The sequence below is a fragment of the Cetorhinus maximus genome, chromosome 1, assembly GCF_964194155.1.
Source record: "Cetorhinus maximus chromosome 1, sCetMax3.hap1.1, whole genome shotgun sequence".
NCBI classification, from domain to species: domain Eukaryota; kingdom Metazoa; phylum Chordata; class Chondrichthyes; order Lamniformes; family Cetorhinidae; genus Cetorhinus; species Cetorhinus maximus.
In genome coordinates this window covers 19,183,887-19,205,940 of record NC_135879.1, presented here as the reverse complement: position 1 = coordinate 19,205,940, position 22,054 = coordinate 19,183,887, and the positions used below count along the sequence as shown (strand labels likewise).

Here is a 22,054-nt window from a genome sequence, read left to right as displayed (position 1 = left end):
TACATTAATGGTGAGCAAGGAGGTCCAGAGCGACCTCACATTGGCACACAAGCTGCTTGTTGTCTCTGCAGGTTCCTCTCAGGGTGCTCTGGATGACGCAGCAGCTCCTCAGCCCCTCTGCCAGTGACCGTGGCACGTGATGAGGCTGCGATGACTGGGGAGATGCCAATCATTACAATGGCCGCTCCCTCCCAGGCGGGGTTAGCGCAGGCTCCACTGGCCAGAGGACGACTGCCAAGGTCATTAAGGCCATCAAGACAGCAGAGTGAGCAGGCTGCCTCCAATGCCGGTGCCAGTGAGGGGTGGGGGCACCAAGAAGTAGCACTCGCAAATGTAAGTTTAAGGCACCATGAGCACAAGAGGGACAGTTCATGGGTGATCTTCAGTTCTGTAATGTTTTGTTTATAGGTTTACTGGTGTGGACATGAACACCAGAGATAGTAATAGTTATTTGTTTTGAGTGTGAAAATGATGTAAATTTTGCTTTTGTCATAATGACCTGAGTATGCTTCACCTTTTTTTCTGGCGCAGGGAACGCCAGATTGTAATGCTGGACGTGAGAGGGTCTAAACTTTATTGCACAGGCACTGAGTGGACTTTGGGTTCAAATGAAAAGGCCATTTCAGACACCCGGGATGGACGCGGCAGCCCTGGCATGAGGTGGAAGCAGATCTTTGGCAGCCTAGCTGAAGGAGCGTTGGGTCAAGACATCCCTGGTGTCCTTGCCCACCTGAAGGATACAGAGGTGTGCCTCCATGCCCTCAGCATTCCTCTTCTGACTCACTACTGGATGCATCCTCTGCGGCCTGTGGAGCTGCCTCAAGATCCTCTTCCTCCAGTGCCAGATTGTGGAGAGTGCGGCTTGCAAACACTATAAGTGACACCTGCTCTGGGCGGTATTGTAGTGCTCGCCCTGAATGATCCAGGCATTGGAAGCACATCTTGAGAAGACCGATGGTCCTCTCTAGCACCTCCCTTCAAGGAGGCATGCCTCCTATTATAACGCTACTCTGCCTCTGTTCTAGGGTGGTGGAGAGGTGTCATAAGCCACCTTTTCAACAGATAGCCCTTGTCACTCAGCAGCCATCCATCCAGTCGGGCTGGAGCACTGAAGAGCCTCGGCACCTGGAGGTGTCTCAGGACATAAGCGTCGTGGGAGCTGCCAGGGTACCTCGCACAGACTTGCAGAACCTGTGTCTTGTGGTCGCACACTATCTGCACATTCATGGAGTGGAATTTCTTCCTGTTGACTAAGGCACCCGGCTGACCCGCTGGCACCTTGAAGGCCACGTGTGGGCAGTTGATGGCATCCTGGACGTGGGGAAACCCAGCAATCGCTGCAAACCCTCTGGCTCACTCAGCCTGGCTGGCCTCGTCCATACGGAAATGAATAAATGTCATTACCTGAACAGAACACCAGTCACCAACTTGACGCAACTGTGGACAGATGATTGGGAGACTCCACAAAGAACCCCGCACTGACCCCTGGAAAGAGCCAGTGGCATAGAAGTTGAGGGCCACTGTGACCTTCAGACCCACTGGCATGGGGTGTCCACCCACACATTTGGAGGTGATCTCAGGCCCAATCATCTCACAAATGGAGGTCACAGTCTCTCTGGGGAGGCGGAGCCTCCTTTGCCATTGCACCTTGGACATATTGAGGTAGCTGCATCGCCGCCTGTAAACCCTGGCAGCAGGACAGTGGCATCCTTTGCGGCCCCTTCTGCCTTGGACTTCCTGTTGGCACTGCGCCCCTTGTGCCTGCGCCTCTCCTCCCACAGTTCACTCCCTTGGAAGCTGCATTGGGACACCTGGCCTCCTCTCTCTTCTGCCCCTCTCTTCCTCCTCAGAGGAGGTGCCTCCAGCGGAGACCACAATCCTCATTACCAGGGTTACAGAAGGCTGTCTATTACCTGGAGGGATCCACACAGTCAAAATCCTCTGGGGGCCTTGGAGACACCAATGAGTCCTGAAATGAAGCCCAGAAATGCTAAGAATGAAGAATGAAGAGTTGAAGCTGTGAAGTTCAAATAAGCAACAAGTAGCAAACTATCTTCTAAACTTCTCACTACTCACACTGGCAATGCTGCTGACCCTTTTTATCCCTCCCTTGGATGAGGTTTTGCAAAAAGTGGGTTGCCCGCTTGCCCGTCTTGTCTGTGCGACGAGCGCGAAATCGCACGGGCAACGTAAAATCTGGATCAATTTGGTTTTTAATGGCCTTAAGTGGCCTTTTAATTGATGGCGGGCACGGCCTGCCTGAAGATGGCACGCGCGCGGGATGACGTCAGGACACTCGCCCAATGTCATCTCATTGCCCGATTGGGTTAGGCACATGCTGTCCGCGAGGCATAAAATTCTGCCCAGGGTATGGGGTAGGCCATTTAGTCCTGAGACGAAGAGAAACTTCTTCACTCAGAGGATGGTGAACCTGTGGAATTCTCTACCACAGAAGGCTGTGGAGGCCAAGTCACTGGATATATTTAAGAAGGAAATAGATAGATTTCTAGACTCTAAAGGCGTCAAGGGGTATGGGAGAGAGAGGGAGTATGCCATTGAGATTGAGGATCAACCGTGATCATATTGAATGGCGGAGCAGGCTCGAATGGCCGAATGATCTACTCCTCCTATTTTCTATGTTTCTATGGGCAGAACTTTTACCTGGTTGAGTGGGTGGGTCCGGGAGCGGCTGCAAAAGCACCTGCTGCCTGCGATCGGGCCCCGACCGTGGTTTCATGCTGGCTGGCCAATTAACAGGCAGCCAGTGTGAATCGCGCGCTGAAACACTCAGCGTTGCCTGGGGGAGGGGGGGTGGGTGGGGTTGGTGGGGGGCAAGCGTGGAAGTCAGTGCATGCGCGCAGGTGCGCTCACTGAAAGCTCCCTGAAGGCACAGAGCTGCCTCAGGAAGGGCTGAAGATTTTTAACATTAAAACTCAACAATTGAACAATAAGGAAAACATGTCCCCCTCATGCGACTCTGTTACATGAGCAGGGACGTGTTAAAAATGAGTTTTAAAAGTTTTTTTAAATCGCTGGTCGAAACCTCAACCTGCCCGTGGATGAGGCTTCGCAAAAAATGCAAAGGCCCCTTGGCCTATTCGCCCGCCCGCCAGGCAGGGAAAAATTCAATTAAATTAATTAACTAATGGGCTTAGCAGCTCCCTTAATTGTCGGTGGGCGTGCCACCAACTCCCGCACACACCCGCCGACTGAAATATCGCACACTATTTTTTCTCCCGTTCGGGTTGGGCATGCGCCCACCCAACGAGGGAAAAATTCTGCCCCGTGTTTCTGTGTCCGGAGTTTAAATTTTCCCCAGCACGATAGAGTGGCTTTTAATATGTTTATTAAGTCACAGGAAAGCCTGTTCCCCACTGCCTATTTAGAGATGTAAAAAAAAAATCATTGTCAATAAGTTAACGATGAAATAAGATTGGGTTATTTTCAACCTTAACACAGTTACAAAGCTGGCATAGCAGCTTGGCTGCCTGTTTTGCAACCACCCCTCGATTTTCCTTCTCATCGTATTGAGGGTGTATAACGGACCACCAATTAGATAATGCCAGTTCACTGTCTCCACCGATGTTGAAAATGACCCCTCTTCACACCCTCTCACGTGATCACTGTGTAGAGCTGATAGCCTAACATACACCCACTAACCCCATACAAGTAATTTTATCAGCTCCACAAGATTATTAGCTGACACTCTTTACTAGAGAAAACTGTGTGTGCCCTGACCCATGACAGTGGCCTTGACCGATTAATCCCAGCTCAGCGCATTGTCATCGGAAAATGAGAAGGAATTGACACCCCTTGGCTAGTTGACAAAGTTACAGAGAAAATATTGAATTTAACCAATGGTGTTTCTTACCTTATATTTCCTGATGTGGCTCGCTGTCATACTTTGTTTCAAACTCCTGTGAAGTGCCTTTGGACAGCCCATTACATTAAAGCTTCTATGCAAATATACGTTGCTGCTGTTATTATATTTTGAGGGAAGTTATAGCTTCTCTCACCATTTAAAAAGTGGTCAGCCATAAAGCTTTTAAAATTAAGTATTTGTGTTTGTTAGCCCGAGGAATGAAAGGCCACCAACCTTAAAAAGCCAAGTCATGAATTTGAAACCCATACTCAACTGAGTTGAAATGTTTTCCTCTCATTGGACAACACTGTCCAGGTTTGAGCGGTCCCTGTAATTGATATGTTGCCTACGATACAGAGTGCTCAATCAGAGGAGTTAAGATATGATATAATACGAGCTACCTGCTGAAAAGTGCAGGCCTATAATCCCACGATTAATATTGACTAAGGAGCCTGTAAGCCCAACTTGCCTGGCCTGGTAGCTGGAGAGAACCTTCAATGGGGAATTGAAATAAGTTCAAAATTACAGGTGCACATTTTGTCAGGTAGTAATGTTGTCACTACTCATTCGGGATTAATAATAAAAATGTCAAGTCTCTATTTCAACAAGTCTATGCAGTTTGGGTTCGAAGTGCAATGGATTTGATTCAAAAATGTCATTTTCCCATTCTGTGCGTTCTTGCATTGTGCTTTTCAGCTATATTGTTATTGTTACCCCAGACCTGTCCTCTTATTGAATACTATTTAAAAGCTATGTCTCCATTTTTTGAACATTAATATTAAGGCTCAACCAACTGACCATTTATATTGTATTTCAGCTTGCTTTTAGAAATGGAATTCTAGAAGACTTGCTGGAAAAGAGGAAGAGAAGTAACCCTTAGAACTGTATTGGCCAAGAAAATCCATGGGAGAAGTTTGCTTTTGGTAAGTGAGGGACAATGGTGGTGAATTCACTGACAGGCATATCTGAATATTGCCAGAATTCTCTGTAATGAGCCTTTGATGCAGCCAAATAAGCCTTGGGCAAGAAATACTGTGTAAATTGCGTGGAACTTTTCTGTGCCATTGAGATGTCCGTGGGCAGGCATTCAGACTGACTGCAGCCTCAGACTGGATTTAGTTGGAACTCTTGCTCACCAGTCGGGAAGCTGGCTGGAGAACCTTCGTTAGTTCTGTAGGGGAGGCATACGGAATTAGGTGCCCTTCAGGCACTTTTGTGGCCACCGTCAGGCCTTGCTTAGCATTCAAGACCCTGACAGCAGAAGTCCCACCTCCTGAGAGCTGTTGGCCAATCAGAGGCCGACAGCTCTTCATTGCCGTCAGCTGCCAGCAATGCTTCTGCCAGGGGCCCAGGATCAGCAAGGGACCTGGGTCACAGGTCAGAGGGCGTATTGGGGGTTGCAGGGTGGTGGTCATGGCAGATTGGAGTGGAGAGGGTGTTGGAGGCAGGGGCAAGGTGCAACGATTGATAACAAGTCATCCCCACACCCCCGACTCACCCTGCCCGCATTGGCTGCTGGCAAACCCAGTAGTGATGCATGTACTCTTAGGATCTTGGTCCCATTTCTTGCGGTTGTAATGAAGGGACAATATGATCTTGAATGAGCCAACGTGTACAGCTGAGAGGGAAGGAGCCCTAAGCATGCATCAACATTTAATAGGACAGTCAGTATGTCAGTTGATAGAAGTTTGCAAACAGGGACATACCAAGTCTGCTCTACCTGCCTCATGCAAGGTTCATTATAGTCTGCAACACCTACAGCAAAAAACTGGACAGGTTTCTAAGGCATGTGCGGGATGTTATAATTTGAAGAATGTCAAAAGACCCTTTCAGGTTCTTTCATAAATACATTGTTTCTAAACACATTTACACATTTGTTAAAACAAATAAATATAAAGGTGAATGTTAAGTTCTAAACATGACATTACCTGCTCCATAGGTCCTGTCTTAGCCTGTAACTTTGTGCGGTAATATGCACATTTTTCTTTCCATCCCGTACTCCTGTCTCCCTCTTCTCCCTGATGTAATTCCCAAATTGCATCCTCAGCTGCTTATCTATTATAACTAGTGGGAATTACTGTAATGGAAGTTCAATAGAGACTGAACTAGAAGAGGTGCTGGCATCTTATAAATCAGGCCCTAAAACTAATATCTCAAAATAATTAAAGCCGTAACAAAGCTGGGCCATGTATTATCTTAATCTTCAGAATGTGCCATTTAATTGGATACTTCAAATATCCGCCTCATGTTTCACCCTCGAGCTTATCAAGAGAGAGTTTAGTGTCATATTCAATTAAAGATTTCCCATTGAGCATGGCATGTCATTTTTTTCTCTTCTAAAAATATGTAACAGATTGAAAACACAAAAAGATTATTATATCACAAATGTTAGGAATACCTAAAGGATTCCGAAATTGTTGAAGTATCCTGAATATAAGAGGGAAGCTCAGTTGGCTAGACCTCTAGCATGCAAATGAGATTAATGTTAACAGCACTGGGTTCAATCCCAGTTCAGGTTGAGGTAGACTCAGGTCTGCCTCCTCGCTCTACCTGTAGTAAATAATCACGGCACTTTGTAGTGGTTAGGCGAATAATCACCAAAAACCTGCCTTTGGGCAGAAAATTGAAGAAAATTTGAAATATGAAACGTGTAACTACACTAAAACACTTCCCTGGTTAAAAGACAATGTATGATTGCTAACTTAGCCTCATCACCCAGCTCAATCCGAAGTAACTCACCCCTGACTCCCCAAAACATGTCCACAAGGCACAAGTGAGGAGTGTGATGGAATACTCTCCACTTACTTGGATGAGGGAAGCTCCAACAACACTCAAGAAGCTTGACACCATCCTGGGCAAAGCAGCCTGCTTGACTGGCACCCCATACACCACCTTCAACTTTTACTCCCTCCACTATCGACGCACAGTGGCAGCAATCTACAAGATGCACTGCAGGAACTCATCAAGGCTCCTTTAACAGCACCTTCCAAACCCGCAAGCTCTACCACTTAGAAGGACAAAGGCATCAGATGCATGGGAACACCACCACCTGTAAGTTCCCCTCTAAGCCACACACCATCCTGACTTGGAAATATATCGCAGTTCCTTCACTGTTACCAGGTCAAAATCCTGGAACTTCCTCCCTAACAGCACTGTGGTGCACCTACACCACATGGACTGCAGCGGTTCAAGAAGGCAGCTCATATCACCTTCTCAAGGGCAGTTGGGGATGGGCAATAAATGCTGGCCTAGCCAGTGACGCCCACATCCTGTGAAAGAACAAAAAACAACCCTTTGTGTAGTAATGAAAATATATGCTCGAATGATATTCAGAGCAGTCCACATTCACACATAATTTTGCTGCACTAATAAGGAATGATTCACAAATACTCACTCCCATGCAGAGTCTTGCCCACTGGGAGTGAGCATCAGAAATTCAAGGATGCCCTCTCCACAGTTTTCCATTATTAAAATGAATGGATGGTGAATAATGAAGAATGAATGCACAATTTCCAGATGCACTTCTGGCCGCTGAGGTTGTGTTTCAGGAGGACGTATTTAGAATAGTCAGCCATATGGTGCTGGCACAGAACCTCATTAAATGAGTCTAAGGGATAAAACTAGAACAATGGAAGAAGATTTTCATCGAATAGATAAAGAGAAATTCTTTCCATTGGCAGGAGGGTCAGTTCGCAGGTTTGAAGCTAATTATCAAAAGAACAATGGGAGAGATGGGAGGGTTTATTTTACGCTGCAAGTTCTTATGACCTGAAATGCATGGTCTGGAAGGATGGTGGAAGCAGATTGAATTGTAACTTTCAAAAGGGAATTCAATTGAAAAGGAAATATTGGCAGGGCTGTGCAGAGTGGGACGAGTCGTTTATCTACTTCAAAGAGCTAGCACAATTATAATAGGCTGAATGGCCTCCTTCTGACTGTTCATGATTCTATTATCTGATTGTCTTTTCTGCCTGCAATTGTAATAGTTGTTTTTAAATAAAAATGATGAGTGATAACAACAGAGTATGCAATATAGTAAACTGGTTGGGCACCCTTACGCAATACCGGAAGGGAGCAGAACTGAGGTTTTGAAGTGGAAGGTTTGGTTCTCTGAGTTAACCCTCGAATTAACTTTGCTTCCAAAATAAAACAACAATGTATGAAATCTACCATGAAGGTCCGTCAGCATCTGTAAAGGAAAAAGATTAGGGCCAAATGTAACTGTCAGTGGGTATGGAAAACTGGCAGTACTGGATTGCCTGCCCATTGTGTACCATGGAATTTTCTGTCTATTGAGTTCAGTTTTCTGCTGGTGTAAAGTGTAAATTGCCATCACTGACTTCAGCAGAAAGGAAATCACATGGGTAGAGGCAGCCAATCCACAACTACCTATTCCACCCCACCCCCGCCGGACAAAGTTTTAAATGGCTCCCAGTCCACATTGACTTTGTCACTGCTGTAGGCAGAATAAAGCACTCTGAAAATGTGTATCTATTGTACTATGGAATGCAACAAAGGGAAATAAAGGGTCACAAATATCATTGTGGCTCTGGACAGTCTGCAGCATGATGACGCACAAGGATATTTTGTGACTTTAATTCCTAAAATTGTTCTGAAAATTGGGGTAGCTTGAACATTTCCTTTATTTGAGTTCCAGCTGGGAATTATCCATTTTCATTTTGTCCACAAGAATGTAGAATGTTTAGGCAGGTGATCTTCTCATTATCACATTGGTGTGTGTGGGATCTTGTTATGCTCAATTTGGTTGCTGCACTCCCTATGGCAGTGGCTACACTTCAAAGTACTTCATTGGCTCTAAAGAGCTTAAGGATGTCATGAGGTACTGCCAGGATACTATTTGGCTCCTCGTCTCTGTGAAAGCTCTTTGAAAGAGCTATCTGATTAGCCTCACTTCCCTGCTCTTTGCCCACATCTCTGTAAATGTGTCCTATAAATGCAAGTTTTTAAAATCCCTTTACCCTTCCCAAAAATATACTGTAAACACTCGGCAAAATATGTTTTGACAATATTTAGACCATTGATGGAAGGCAGTATGGATTTGAATCTTGATTTCCTTCCAAGTACTTGCCTCATCACTCAAGGAATGACCTTTTCTTTCACAAATTTCCTTTTTCAAGTTTAGCATTCCCAGTCTACTGTAAAATTTAATTACAATTTAAAGAGAAAGTATGACAATTTATTTAAAAAAACCCCACAATAATGGCAATTTAGTAAATAATAACAGGGTACTCTTGGAAATGATTGCAGTAAGAGTAAAAATCTCTCTCCTCAATGTGACTGCTGGTTGCTGAGGGCACAGAAAGACATGGGGCATTTATATTGGGTAGACTGGGCAAGCTACAAATCCTTCAGAATCAGGGATACTCACCGTGAGCTCCAGTAACCCCAGTTTGATTAAATCAACAGTCTCTTACAACCGTACAAATTGTGGAGGAAATGGCAGAGTGTGTGCCTCAGTTTGTATGCAACACAGCCTCAAAATAAGTTAGGACCTGGCTAGACAGGTGATGTTCTGTGCCTCTGCATTTATGGATTTTCCTATGCAGTTTTAGTCGATGAATGTTATTGGTATCTTATAAGGGCACTAACAGAAGTTAATGAGCCAGTCACTCTACTGTGTTGTACATTAAGGCTGCTCGTTGCTTTAATTGAAGCAATTTAGGACAAAGAAAATAATCTGCCCCTTGCTTCAACCTTTAATCTTTCCATTACTCCAGCACTTGTTAATCCTTTTCCAATCCCCCACAAAAAAAACAAAATAATGTTCTTATCACAGCAGTCACCAGCACCTTGCTTAATTTATTGTTAGTTTAATGTAATCTGCTGTTTGGAAATAAGGTGATGATTTATATAATGTAAAAAAGATTTTGTACGTTCTGCTGACTTCCTAAATTCTCAACCAGTTCCGCTGCTAACAAGTATCTAGAGATGTGCAAACTAATTAGCGTGCCACTGCCGCCACAATAAGATCATAGAGATAACAATTGAGCGGTTAGACTGAGATTCAATACAATTGAATCACAAAATCTTCCTTGAAACTAGACTGGCATTATCAATTCCCTTGCCCAAACCACCAACCAATTCATGCATTTTAAAAAAAAGCGATCCAGTCTTGATGCAATAAATAATTTATTGAGGCTGTTAACATTTTTAAAAAAAAATTATTGATCTGTCTTTCCTGCTGACTGGAGCTTTTGAACAAAAGGATGCAAAAGCTAATAAAACACATGAGCGCACAATCAATTTTTTGGTCCTCCTTTAGAAACAATGGAGGTATTTGGAGACTGCACCAGTTCCATACCAAATTAAATGTTGCACGGTTAAGTCATGCAAATAAAATCGCTACAGGTACTGTACATCTTGATTAGTAATCTCAGAATAGGGAAGAGAACACCATTGCTCTGTGTTCTTAATGCCTGATGTCCTGAAGGTGCAAGGTCTGAAATTCTAGTTGGGTCCTAAGCACAGGCACAGAGTGGGCCACTGAGCAGGCTGAGGAACCATGGATTCTGCTATATTTGCATTCCAAAGTGATTTTCTGGTTGGGAGGGTGAACAGTTCTCCCATCCCAACCGCAACCCCTTTTATTTCAGACTACCTCAGGAACCCCACCCCCCTGTCCTTCACTAGCCTAGGGAACTCTCACCTGCTGAGAACCCTAGGAAAGCTCCTGGAACTAGTGAAGCTAACGGCGTTTTGGAGGAATTCAATAACCTGCCAAAATTGCCCTGATAACTTTTTGAGGAGCTGTTAGTTTCATAAACTTCATCTTTCATTGGGCCCTCACTGGGTCTACTTTCCTTTGTTGGGTTGAGCGTATCTGTTGCTTCTTTACAGGTTCAGGCTACATGCTCCAGTATGCAACTTATTCAGAGGCAGTAATTTGGGACAGGTTCTCGAGCTCCTGCCTTAGACCTGAGCCCGCTCAACCATACTTCTGCTGATGGAGTGATCCAATAGGATTTCCGTCTCCATGCCTTTGATCCACAGGGATTTAGATGCACATTGTGCTGATTTTCATTCAGTGCTTCATTCCGTTCTCGTTGATAATGTATATCCAGGGAAAACCAGACAGCATGGATTTAATCATCACTAACTTTATTCCAATAAGTGGCTTGTACAGTAAGCAAGGGCTGACTGTAAAACCTGCACCAGGTTTCCAGCACTTTTGCTACAGCAGAGCTTGCACTTATGATGTGCCTTTCACATCCCAAAGTATTTCACAGTAAAGAGTTCCTTTCATTTGCACAGTTGGTGTGTAGACAAACATCGGCCCAATTAATGCACATCAGAATCTCACAAATAGCAAAGAAAATCAGTGACCATTTAATCTGTGTTTGATGATTGTGGTTGAAACATAGCAGAACTCCCAGCTCTTTGAATTATGTCTTTGAACTGCTAACATCCATTTAAGGAGGCAGATGGGACATTGGTTTAATGCCCCCTTTGATGCACAGTGGCGGGATGTAGAGTTCTCATTACGATTGGTACAGCATGGAGGTGGCAATGTAGTGTATCAGTGCGAAACTTAGATGTCAGGGAGATCCTGCAATTCAGCAGTGATATGCTAGCAGGGATTGTGGCTCTGAGAATAAACAACAGCATTATAATCCCAATTCCCCTCCAAGTCACTCACTATCCTGACTTGGAAATATATCGCCGTTCCTTCACTGTCACTGGTTCAAAATCCTGGAACTCCCTCCCTAACAGCACTGTGTAACTACACCACAGGGACTGCAGCAGTGTGAGAAGGCAGCTCACCACAAAAGAATTTTAAAAAAAATATAGCCCCAATTCTGTGACCAGCATTCTTTGCAAGCCTGGTTCTCTACTACAAGTGTAAAATCACAGAATTACTCCCTTCGTTTCTGGTATGGTGGATAGATTAGTCGAGGTTTGCATTCATCATTATATAACTTCTATTTTTTTTCCATACGCAATTCTGCAGACTGAATATGTATACTGGCCTTTGTTGATTCTGTAAAATTCCTGGACACAAACTACATCTTTATAGGTGGCTGCAGAGTTGTGTTTTTTGAGGTGAATAATGAAGATACCTTGGACGAGTCACACTACCAATGAAGAGTTGCAAGTAAAATCTGAGACCAAAGAACTCTGCTGACCAAGATCAGGAAGAAACAGTTGGAATTTCTTGGGCATTAATAAGAAATCATGATTTAGAAAGTCTGATGCTGATGGGAAAGGTCGATGGTAAAAGAGATCGAGAAGACAAAGAACGATTTTTCTAAAGAGCCTTGCAAATTAGATTGAAGGTACCACCAACGAAAATTGGACATGGAGGTCCATGGCTGCCAGTACCCTGTTAGGGCATGGTACCATAGAGAGAATGTGAGAAAGAGAGAGAGAGAGAGACAGCTGGATACAAAGCTGAGTCAAGTGCAGGATTTAAGGGCAAATAGATAACCATAAAAATTATTCCTTGAAACTGAGGAAGCTGAAGGGTGACCTGATTGAGGTATACAAGATTATGAGGCACCTAGATAGAGTCAACAGGGGTGGCCTGTTTCCCCTTGCAAAGAGGTCAATTACCAGGGGACACAGATTTAAGGTGATTGGTAGGAGGATTAGAGGGGACATGAGGAAAAGCTTATTGACCCAGCGGGTGGTGGGCATTTGTAATTCATGTTGTTTGAAGCATTGTTCTCATGTTTGAAAAATTTAAGAACAAAAGATTTCAAAATCAATTCTCATAACAAGGCAGTTTGTGAGCATTCTTCCAAAATACAATTGAAATATCTCTCCTTTTGTACAAGGGTAATAATTGATCCCTATCTGAATTCTGCAAGCTCTAGGGAAATGAACAGAGATCCTTTATCCGAATCCGATTCATGAGGATTTCCCTGTCTTCTGAAAGCAAAGGAGACAAACTTGATGAAATTATTTATGTCTTGTGAAATGAAACAACTTCAGGCCATTTACCACCAGCTTGGTCAAATTCCAGTGGTCTTACTGTGTTTTGCGTGGGTCTTATGGCATTGGAACAAGAAGATGTATAACCACAACTAACCAGTGTCTTGGTTATACCTATAGGTAACAAGTCACGTTTGTTGAGAAACCATTCTTGGGCTAAGATCATAGCTCACTAAGACTTTGCATCTCCCTGTGAGTGTCTATCATCCCTCAGGAACCACGCCTGGAATAATCGCGCGGAGGCAGCAATACGTCGGGCAATTGGCACGTTAACCTCTTATGCAAAATTGCAGGCGTGCTTGCTTCAGAACTCACCTTTACCTGTGTGGCAAAATTCAACCCAGTGTCTCAGGTATCTTTGCTTCATCAAGGGAGCTGTCACTGAGCTATGCCACCAGCTGCTTTCTGCAACTTGCTGCAATCTGCACAAGGAGATGGACAGCACTGCCTTAGCGTTTATGCAGGGGTGGGATGGTGGGGGGGGCGAAAAAAATATTTCCAGGCTACAACAGCGATCATACTTCAAAAGCACTTAATTGGCTGTGAAATGCTAGAGTGAGATGCTCTGAGGTGAAAAAGGTTACTATATATATATGCAAGTTCTCTCTTTCTTTCCTGTAAAATTTCCATGAACAGGAGCTGAAACTTATGACTGCTTTTTATTCAAATAAATCAGTGTCTGTAAAGCATCATTAACGCTGCAATGTCCTTTCTATTCCATGCGCTGGTTTTTGCAGAAACCTTTGAGCACACCTCAAACAGCATGGCCCATTAAGAATCAGTAACTGTTATTTATTAGTTTTATTTTCAGTGGAGTCGACTGTCACGTTTCTCAGGCCAGAAAATGAATGTAAACCCAAGGACTAATCACACAGTAAATAGGCTGAAGTATTGACCGTCAAGAAGTGCCCTCATGGACGTGCTCTGAGTACGTGAGCAGCAGTCAACCGTTAACTCATTTTAACATTCTACCCTCACTCATTCTAATCTCCATAACTCTGAGGTCATTGAAACTCCGACGCCCATGTCTTTACTCACGCTAAGGCTCATTTCCCTATCACCCCTCCAATTGCTGACAAACATTAACTTTCAGTCAAGCAACACCTTGACTATAAAATTCTTGTTCTTCTTTTCAAATCCCTCCACGCCTTGCTCCTCTCTGTCTCTGCAATCTCCCCCAGCGCTCGGAGAAATCTGCGCACTCCTAATTTTGGCATCTTGAGCATACCCGATTTTTGTTGCTCCACTATTAGCGGCCGGGCCTTCAGTTGCCCAGGCCTGAAGCTCTCAAATTCCCTCCCCAAACCTCTCTGCCTCTCTCCGCCTCTCTACCTTGCTTTCCTCCTTAAAGACCCTCCTTAAAACTCACCTCTTTGATCAAGCTTTTGGTCACGTGTCCTAAAATCTCCTTGGCCAGAAATTTCCCCCCATTAGGGGGGGTTGTGCAGGGGCGGGGCGAGGGGGCGGGCGTGAACCTGATCAGCGCCCCCTATCGGGGCTGCGCCGCCATTGTACGTGGGCCCACCCATCGTGACACGCGCCCAGAAGCGCTGAGTGCTCCCTGTACAGGCGGGTGTGGGGGATTTGCGCATGCGCGCAAAAGAGCGCAGAGATCTCCCTGAGGCACAGAGTCTTAAGTCTGAAACTTTTAAGTAAAGGATTTTTAAACTTTTAAAACATGTCCCATCATGTGACACTATCACATGAGCTGGGACACGTCAAAGAATAAATGTATAAATTTTTATTAGATTTTAAAATAGTTCACGAAACCTCATCCCACCGGTGGATGAGGTTTCATGAAAAATGCGTAGGCCGCCTGGGTTCTTCACCTGCCCCCCGCCAACCTTAAGGTTGGACGGGCAGCGAAAAATCGCTTTCAGTTATTTGATGAAGGGCCTTAATAGGCCTCTTAATTGTCGGCGGACACGCTGCCGACTCTCGCGCACGCCCACCAATCGAAATATCGCACGAGTGCGCAATAACGCCGGGACGCTTGCCCGATGTCATCGTGCGCGATTTTACACCCGATTGGGTCGGGTGCACGCCCACCCACGGGACGGTACAATCCTGCCCTTAGTGACATATGAGGCAACCCATTTTTTGTACTGCTGTCTGCCCAGAGCAAAATATGTCCCTCCAATTGGAGCGTCATCCTGTTTTACATTCAACATAATCCTGTGATTCTCCATGGTTATGATTTTACTTGCAGCCTGTAACAGACTCGTCTCTGGATTCTTTCCAGAACAAAGGGCATATTTACATGGATTGGTCATTAGCCAGGCTCAAAGCCCCTTACCAGGAAGCCCGGTGGACTGTGTTTAGTTGGGGCTCTACTTTCTGCCTCATCTAGCTTGGGTGGGTCTTCCAGACTAGCTTTCAGGATCATAGGAGCACACAAGCCTTCCCACCACATCAAGGAGCTGTCCCAAAGGGCAGCTGTCCCAAATTGAGGCTGTGATGCCTCATGCAGGATACAGTGGGAAGGTATATCAGCCATCAGTTTTTAGTATCCAGGCTGGAAGTGGGAGGGGTTCCAGGAGCGGGAGCAGGACTGGAAGAAAGAGCAGGAGCGGGGCCCACCAGAGGCTAGAGGAACATGGGGGCGGGGGGAGGGGGGGGTGGCAGAACAGGGCCACCTGAGTGAGTGAGTGTGAGAGAGCGAGGGGGAGTGTGTGTGTGTGTGTGTGTGTGAGAGAGAGAGGGAGTGTGTGTGTGAGAGAGAGGGGGAGTGTGTGTGTGAGAGGGAGAAGGGGAGTGTGTGTGTGAGAGAGAGGGGGAGTGTGTGTGTGTGAGAGAGAGGGGGAATGTGCCTGTGAGAGAGAGGAGAGCGTGTGTGTGAGAGAGGGAGAGAAGGATGTGTGTGTGTGTGCATGCATGCGTGTGTATGTGTGTGCGTGTATGTGTGTGCGTGCGTGTGTGTATGTGTATGTGTGTGCATGTGTATGTGTGTGCGTGTGTGTATGTGTGTGTGCGTGTGTATGTGTGTGTGTGTATGTGTGTGTGCGTGTGTATGTGTGTGCGTGTGTGTATGTGTGTGCGTGTGTGTATGTGTGTGTGTATGTGTGTGTGTGTGTGTGTATGTGTGTGCGCGTGTGTGTGTGTATGTGTGTGCGTGTATGTGTGTGCATGCGTGCGTGTTTGTGTGTGTGTGTATACGCACGCATGAGTCTGACTCACTCCCAGTCTCAGGGTTCTCATTCATCCTCACCCCCCACTCACCAACACACACCCACTCGCACAGTAGGTGAGGGTGAGTGAGTGAACACCCTGAAACTGGAAGTGAGTTGGACATACACACACACTCTCACCCCCTCTCACTCTAAAGGTCATCTTCATTTATTACTCATTTTTTAAATGATCAATGTATTACTTTGACATTGTTTATTTTTGTTCCCAATTGTTTCTTTTCATACCTCAGCTTTTTTTGAAATTCATGTTTAATGTTGTGCCAGCCTCATCTTCCTGAAATTTCCTCATCGGCCCCTTGAGTGAGAAAAAAATTGAAATATGCCCCCCCACCACACCCCCCACGCTAAAAGATTGGACAAGCCTGATCTAAACTGAAATACTGCACCTCCAACACTGCAGTACTCCATTAGTACTGCATTGGAGAGTCAGCCTTGACCTTTGTGCTCAAGCTCAAGGAGTGGGACTTGAACCCAGAAAGAAAGAACAAATAAAGCCATTGTCACATTTCATTTTGCACTGGGTAAGCACAATCTGCAGGGTCGGACTGGAACTTGCATCCACACAAGGTCCGATGTTCAGTCTCTGGCCTGTGGTTACATTTAATTTCAGCATTCCTAGGCTAGATAGGGGAAGAATCAGCCAAGGCTCCTAGTGATCTCCATCCCCTGATCCTTACCAAAAGTGCATTTGAGCATGAATTGGCTTTGTATCAATCCCAAGGTAAAGTAACTTATCAGTGCTACATAGGGTCAATCATAAAGAACTGCCAGTTGGACAAGCTACTGGCAATGCCAGGCCAGGGCACTGGCTCCCATGAAAATACACATTCTTGGGGAAAAATTGTGGGTTTGGGGGGGGGAGGGGTGCTGATGGTGCAATGCCAACCATGGGGGCAGGTGGCATTTGGGGAAAACTCTTGATTACAGTCTGCCCCTGGTTCCAGTGCCCGTTGTACCCCTCCCACCCCACCTTACTCAGCAGAGATTGGGAGAAAACCAATCAAAAAACACGCACAAATACATGCGAAAGTGTGCCTTATGAAATTGCTATGTTATGCAAGCATCACCTTGGCTGAGGTGTGGGGCGGGATTTTTCTGGACCCGCCCGTGACGGGAATCATCGTGGGCGGGGACGGAAAATTTGACGCAGCAGCCAAAGGTCCGTTGACCTCAGGTGGCGGGACCGGAACATTCCGGCTATGATGTTGTTTCGGAATATAATGCAGATTCGGTGTCCTCCAGTCTACTAACTGTATGAAGGAAATAGGGCTGCAGTGCCTTGCTGTGTTTTCCCCTTATCACTTCACATGTGATTTAAACAAAAAAACGTTCATTTCTAAACAATATCAATGCAAAAGTAAGAACGGATTTTTAACAAGAGACTAACAGACCAAAAGAAGAGAAGATATTCTGGATTGACAGAGAAATCAGCACCAGTGGTCAGTTTAAGCAGAACAAAGGGAAAACAATTATTCAGCTTCAACTATGCATTTATTTATTTAGGAAAACCCTTCTATCTGTGCTCAGAGCCTGTTTAAGATGTGGCAGGAGCCTGATGTTTGTCACAGTCCATCCTGATAACCCCTGCCAGCAGAACAACGGTAAAAAATATCGCCATTTCCGGTTGTTGCTTAGTGGAATACATTGTGTTCCAAGGCAGTAAAATATATTAAACCAAAGAGTGTGGCTTGTCTCTGGTAAGACCACCTAATTGTCACCCGAGCAGGAGGGGGATGAAAATTGTTCATCCCAATGTCATCTTGAAGGTTGCAATTTGTTATTCCTGCATGTTGACCCCAGTATTTTCACTTGCCAGGCTGTTGTCTTGATGCTTACATTCCATTCTCATCTTTGGCATTGATATATAAAACTGAAAAAAAGCTGCAATTCGATGGCGCCTTGCACACCTTATTTCATCAGTGTGTTTGACCAGGTGATGCATTGCCTGTCAGTGGCACCAACAGATTTTATTTGTGCTTTGCCCAACTTCGTACCTGTTCCAGGAAGAAAATGAAGATTGGCCCTTGTATCAATTGCAAATATCGGACTAGTACTACTTTGTCTCCGCAAAGCAGGGCACTCTTGACCCTGTGAGACTTAATGGCTTTAGTGAGTTACCGTTTGGCCTGATTATTGACAGGAGGCTGAGGTCAAAGTAGCAGTTGGCGTCCATACACCAAGCTTTGCCAAAATGGATCTCTGCTGTAAAATTCTGTGGCTTTAACCAAGTGGCACAAGGACCTATTCACAGAAACAGACTTTAGTGGCTTCTGGAGGTCATCGTTTATTTAACAAAATTCTAGCTTCTGCTAGGTTTGTTCTAACATAAAATAGGTTGGAGAAAAGATTCACATAGTGTTCTTATGAAAATGGTATTAAAATTGGAGAATAGCTCATGGCTCCCAATACCATGCCAAATATTTACAATGACCAAAATCAGTTAATTAACATACAAAATTCTCTATCCAAGGTGACCTGAATTGGATTAGTTTATGTTAACTAATTGAATGCCTAAATTTGGTGTAAGTTAGACTCTCTTCAGATCCAGACCTGCCTGTCGCTTTGCAACATATCCAGACACACAGGAATAAAATCTGTAGCTTTAAGAGGGTGACACTTTTTATAATTTATTAGATCCTTCTTAGGCTTCTAGGTACAGGTGGAAACACGTTTTGATCTACAAGTCAAAATTACAGTCTGCATCCATTTATTTTGGAAGTTTATTCTGTAGTTTTTGCACAATAGACGTAACTGCTCTAAGGAGCACAAATAAATGCTGCAGTTGAAGTGAAACACTGTCAACACTGATTTGCTTTGTAGAAGCAGAGTGCTAGCAGATACCATCCAGTATTTGCTAGTGGCGTGATGTGTTGCTAAGAACTGTTCAGGTCTGACAAAATGTGGTACCACAAATCAGTGACAAGGATCAAGTTAAAAATAGATCTGAGAGTAACCTTCATCGTTCTAATTGATTAGGAATATTTAGGCTGCCTATTCTTTTTAATACTGCATCGAGCACATACACAACTGTTGAATTAGCAGCAGTAGAGACACAGCCATTAACCCAAAGTGATCCACAGAGTAAACTTTCAACCACATTGGTTAATTTATCTGGTGCAACAGCTCTGCTAAGCCAGTTCTCTTAATGATACCTTCAATTTTCATTTCTTAAATTAAGTTTGTTCCACGTAAACAAAGACAAAAGCTGTGAAAGTAGAATGTAAATGAGTGACCCTAATTTTTTTTGATGGTTTGACTTTTGAAAGGGGCAGTTGATGGTGAGGTTCCCTCTACAGTGTATTTATAACACTGCACATAACAATACTGATGTAGATGTTCCTTCAGTCAGAGAAGACTTTGTTCAACAATACGTTAACGCTGAAATGGAATAGGAACTAACATGAAAATGTGAACCTTGTTGAATCTGTGGCTCATTGTCTAATCCATTATTTGAATGCTAAGAAAGGAAACTTTAAGACTCATTTTTAAACAACTTCTTGTTAACCAGCGAAGTCACAATGAGATGGCTCAACATGCTGGGACATAGCCATTTCCTACAAGAATTTGTAAGAGTTCGAGTTGGGAGTAAAGAAGTGAAACTGTTCGAAACTTAAAAGGACCTCTGTCTAGGTTTTGATTTGTTGCCAATTGGCTCAGTGCATGTTCTACTTATTTGTCTTTTTCAATGCATAGGTGATCCCTTCAGTAAGTTCCCTGTTAAGCAAACTGTGGGACATATATATGTGAAAGCAAGAACAAGTTAACTGAATTGCCAGAAAGCAAACTGCTGGTGAAGAAAATAGCTTCTTTCTGCCTTGTTTTGCTATTATTATTCTTTATGAGATGAGCCAGTAAATACCAACAGAAGTATTTGTCTATATTATTCAATAGTGGGTGGTAGTGGTGGTGGCTTAGTGGTATCGTCACTGGGCTAGTAATCCAGAGGCCCAGGCTAATGTTCTGGGGACCAGGGTTCAAACCCCACCATGGCAGCATTCAATAAAAATCTGGAAGTAAAAGTCTAATGGTGACTATAAAACCATTGTCAAAACCATCTGGTTCACTAATGTCCTTTAGGAAAGGAAATCTGCCATCCTGACCTGACCTAGCCTACATGTGACTCTAGACCCACAGCAGACTCTTGAATGCCTGCAATAGTTCAAGAAAGCGGCTCACCACTACCTTCTCAAGGACAATTAGGGATGGGCCACAAATGCTAGCCTAGTCAATGATGCCTGCATCCCACCCCATGTATGAATAAAAAAAATAACTACTGCAGCCTCAACTGGCATAAGGTAATACAGGGGTGAAACTGTGTGCAGAATTTTATTTGCTAGTATGACTTCTATATTAAAAAATGACCACTTGGAACACAAATAAGTTTAACGACAATGGTAGGAAAGACGATGAAATACTCATTCAAAGATGTAATGGAAAAGCATCTGGAAACTGCAAATCTAATAAAGAGCATTGTTATGATCCTGGACCAGACTCCCAAGTTTTTGGTAAGATCCAATGACGGTTTATTTAAAGTAGACAAAGTTTGAGACACTTGCTAAGAGAATAAAGCCAAAACATTCCACAGGTTTTGAACAAACAAGAGTAAACTTTACTTTATTAGGTCAGAAAGATAAACAATTTCCAATGTCTATCTTATACTTTAACATTAAGAATTAACATAAGGTAAATGTGAATTAACAGGCAAACTGTGGTCGAACACTCATTAAATAGCAAATGCAACCAAGACAGGTTCCATGTATTTCTCACCACCCACCCAGTTGTCAGTAAGCACTATGAGTCAACCAATCTCATTGAAACTCTGTCTCCCTCATGAGGAACTCCAAACTTTTCACTCTTGAAGATCAAGACTCTGAATTCCCTCAAAGCCACTCCAACTCGGACTGCTTCATTGACTGCACATCTCCCAAGGTTTCAACCTCGTCTCCCGAGACTCCATTCCCCTGGACTTCCGAGTCTGCACTCCAGCCTCTGGTGCAATTTCATCCCTTTAGTAGTTGGCTAGCTTCACGGGGCTGACACTGTCCCTGGATTTCAACAAGCTCCAATCTCCCCAGCTACACAAAGCTATTAATGGCTCCCAGGGCTTCTTCTGAGCCCTAATCCTTTCCAGTGTGAAGCCAGTGACCTTCTGCCATCTTCTCTGTGCTCCCCAGGACTTCTCCTGTGCCCTGACTGCACAGAGCTATCAAATGGCTCCTGGGACTTCTCCTGAGTCCCAACTACACAGAGCCAGCTAACAGCAACACTTCTGCTGCCTGGAGCCTGCAAACAGCAACACCTTTTCAGCATGGCCTTTTCCTCTGCTGCAGAACACTCACTCCCCCAGTGAACACATGGATACATTGAAACCCTAGAACTTTCTGAAGCTCCACCCATCTTCATGGTGAAGTCATCTTCCAGGGCTCACTAAATGCTTTTAAATTAATTGTAGCTCTAACTCCCAAAACAAAACTGGGCTGCATTACTTTGCAAGCAGCGTAGACACGTCATCTCCAATTCTCTATCTAAGTAAATCCACCTGCTATTTTATGATCCTACCTTTCTAGCTGTTAACCTTTAAGTCAACATGGCCCCAACCTTTTAAGTGTAATAGTCTTCAAGCTGCTTTAGTTGCATTTATCCCATTTTCTACAGTTAAACTTTAATCTTCGCAGAACTGAAAACTACCTCTAAAATATTATTCGTCTGTGAACTAGGTATTTGTAACAGTATGGATTTCAAAAGGGAAGGTCATGCTTGACTAATTGTATTGAGTTCTTTGAAGAAGTAGTAGAAAGGGTAGATAAGGATAGTGTAGTAGACGTAATATATTTGGATTTTCAAAGGCTTTCAATAAAGTATTGCAGCGCCCCGACCCGCCACAGCGAAGCTGTAAAATTCCACTCATTGGGGAGAATTTTTGGCTCGGCGAGCAGGGGTGGGGCCCGCTCGCCAAGGCGTAAAATGACACGGGGTGACATCGGCATGTGTCCCGACGTCACCACGCGTCATTTAGATTTTCAGTTCGGCGGGTGCGCAGCCGACTCAGCTG

General features: G+C 44.4%; 1 protein-coding gene across 1 annotated transcript in view; it reads left to right on the top strand.

Moving 5' to 3' along the window:
• LOC144688852 (uncharacterized) overlaps nt 1-22,054 on the top strand; it is a 582,637-nt gene that overhangs the window by 131,167 nt on the left and 429,416 nt on the right. The window contains exon 2 of the mRNA XM_078555848.1: nt 4,680-4,785. The gene's annotated coding sequence lies outside the window, so the exon portion shown is untranslated. The remainder of the gene's footprint in view (nt 1-4,679; nt 4,786-22,054) is intronic.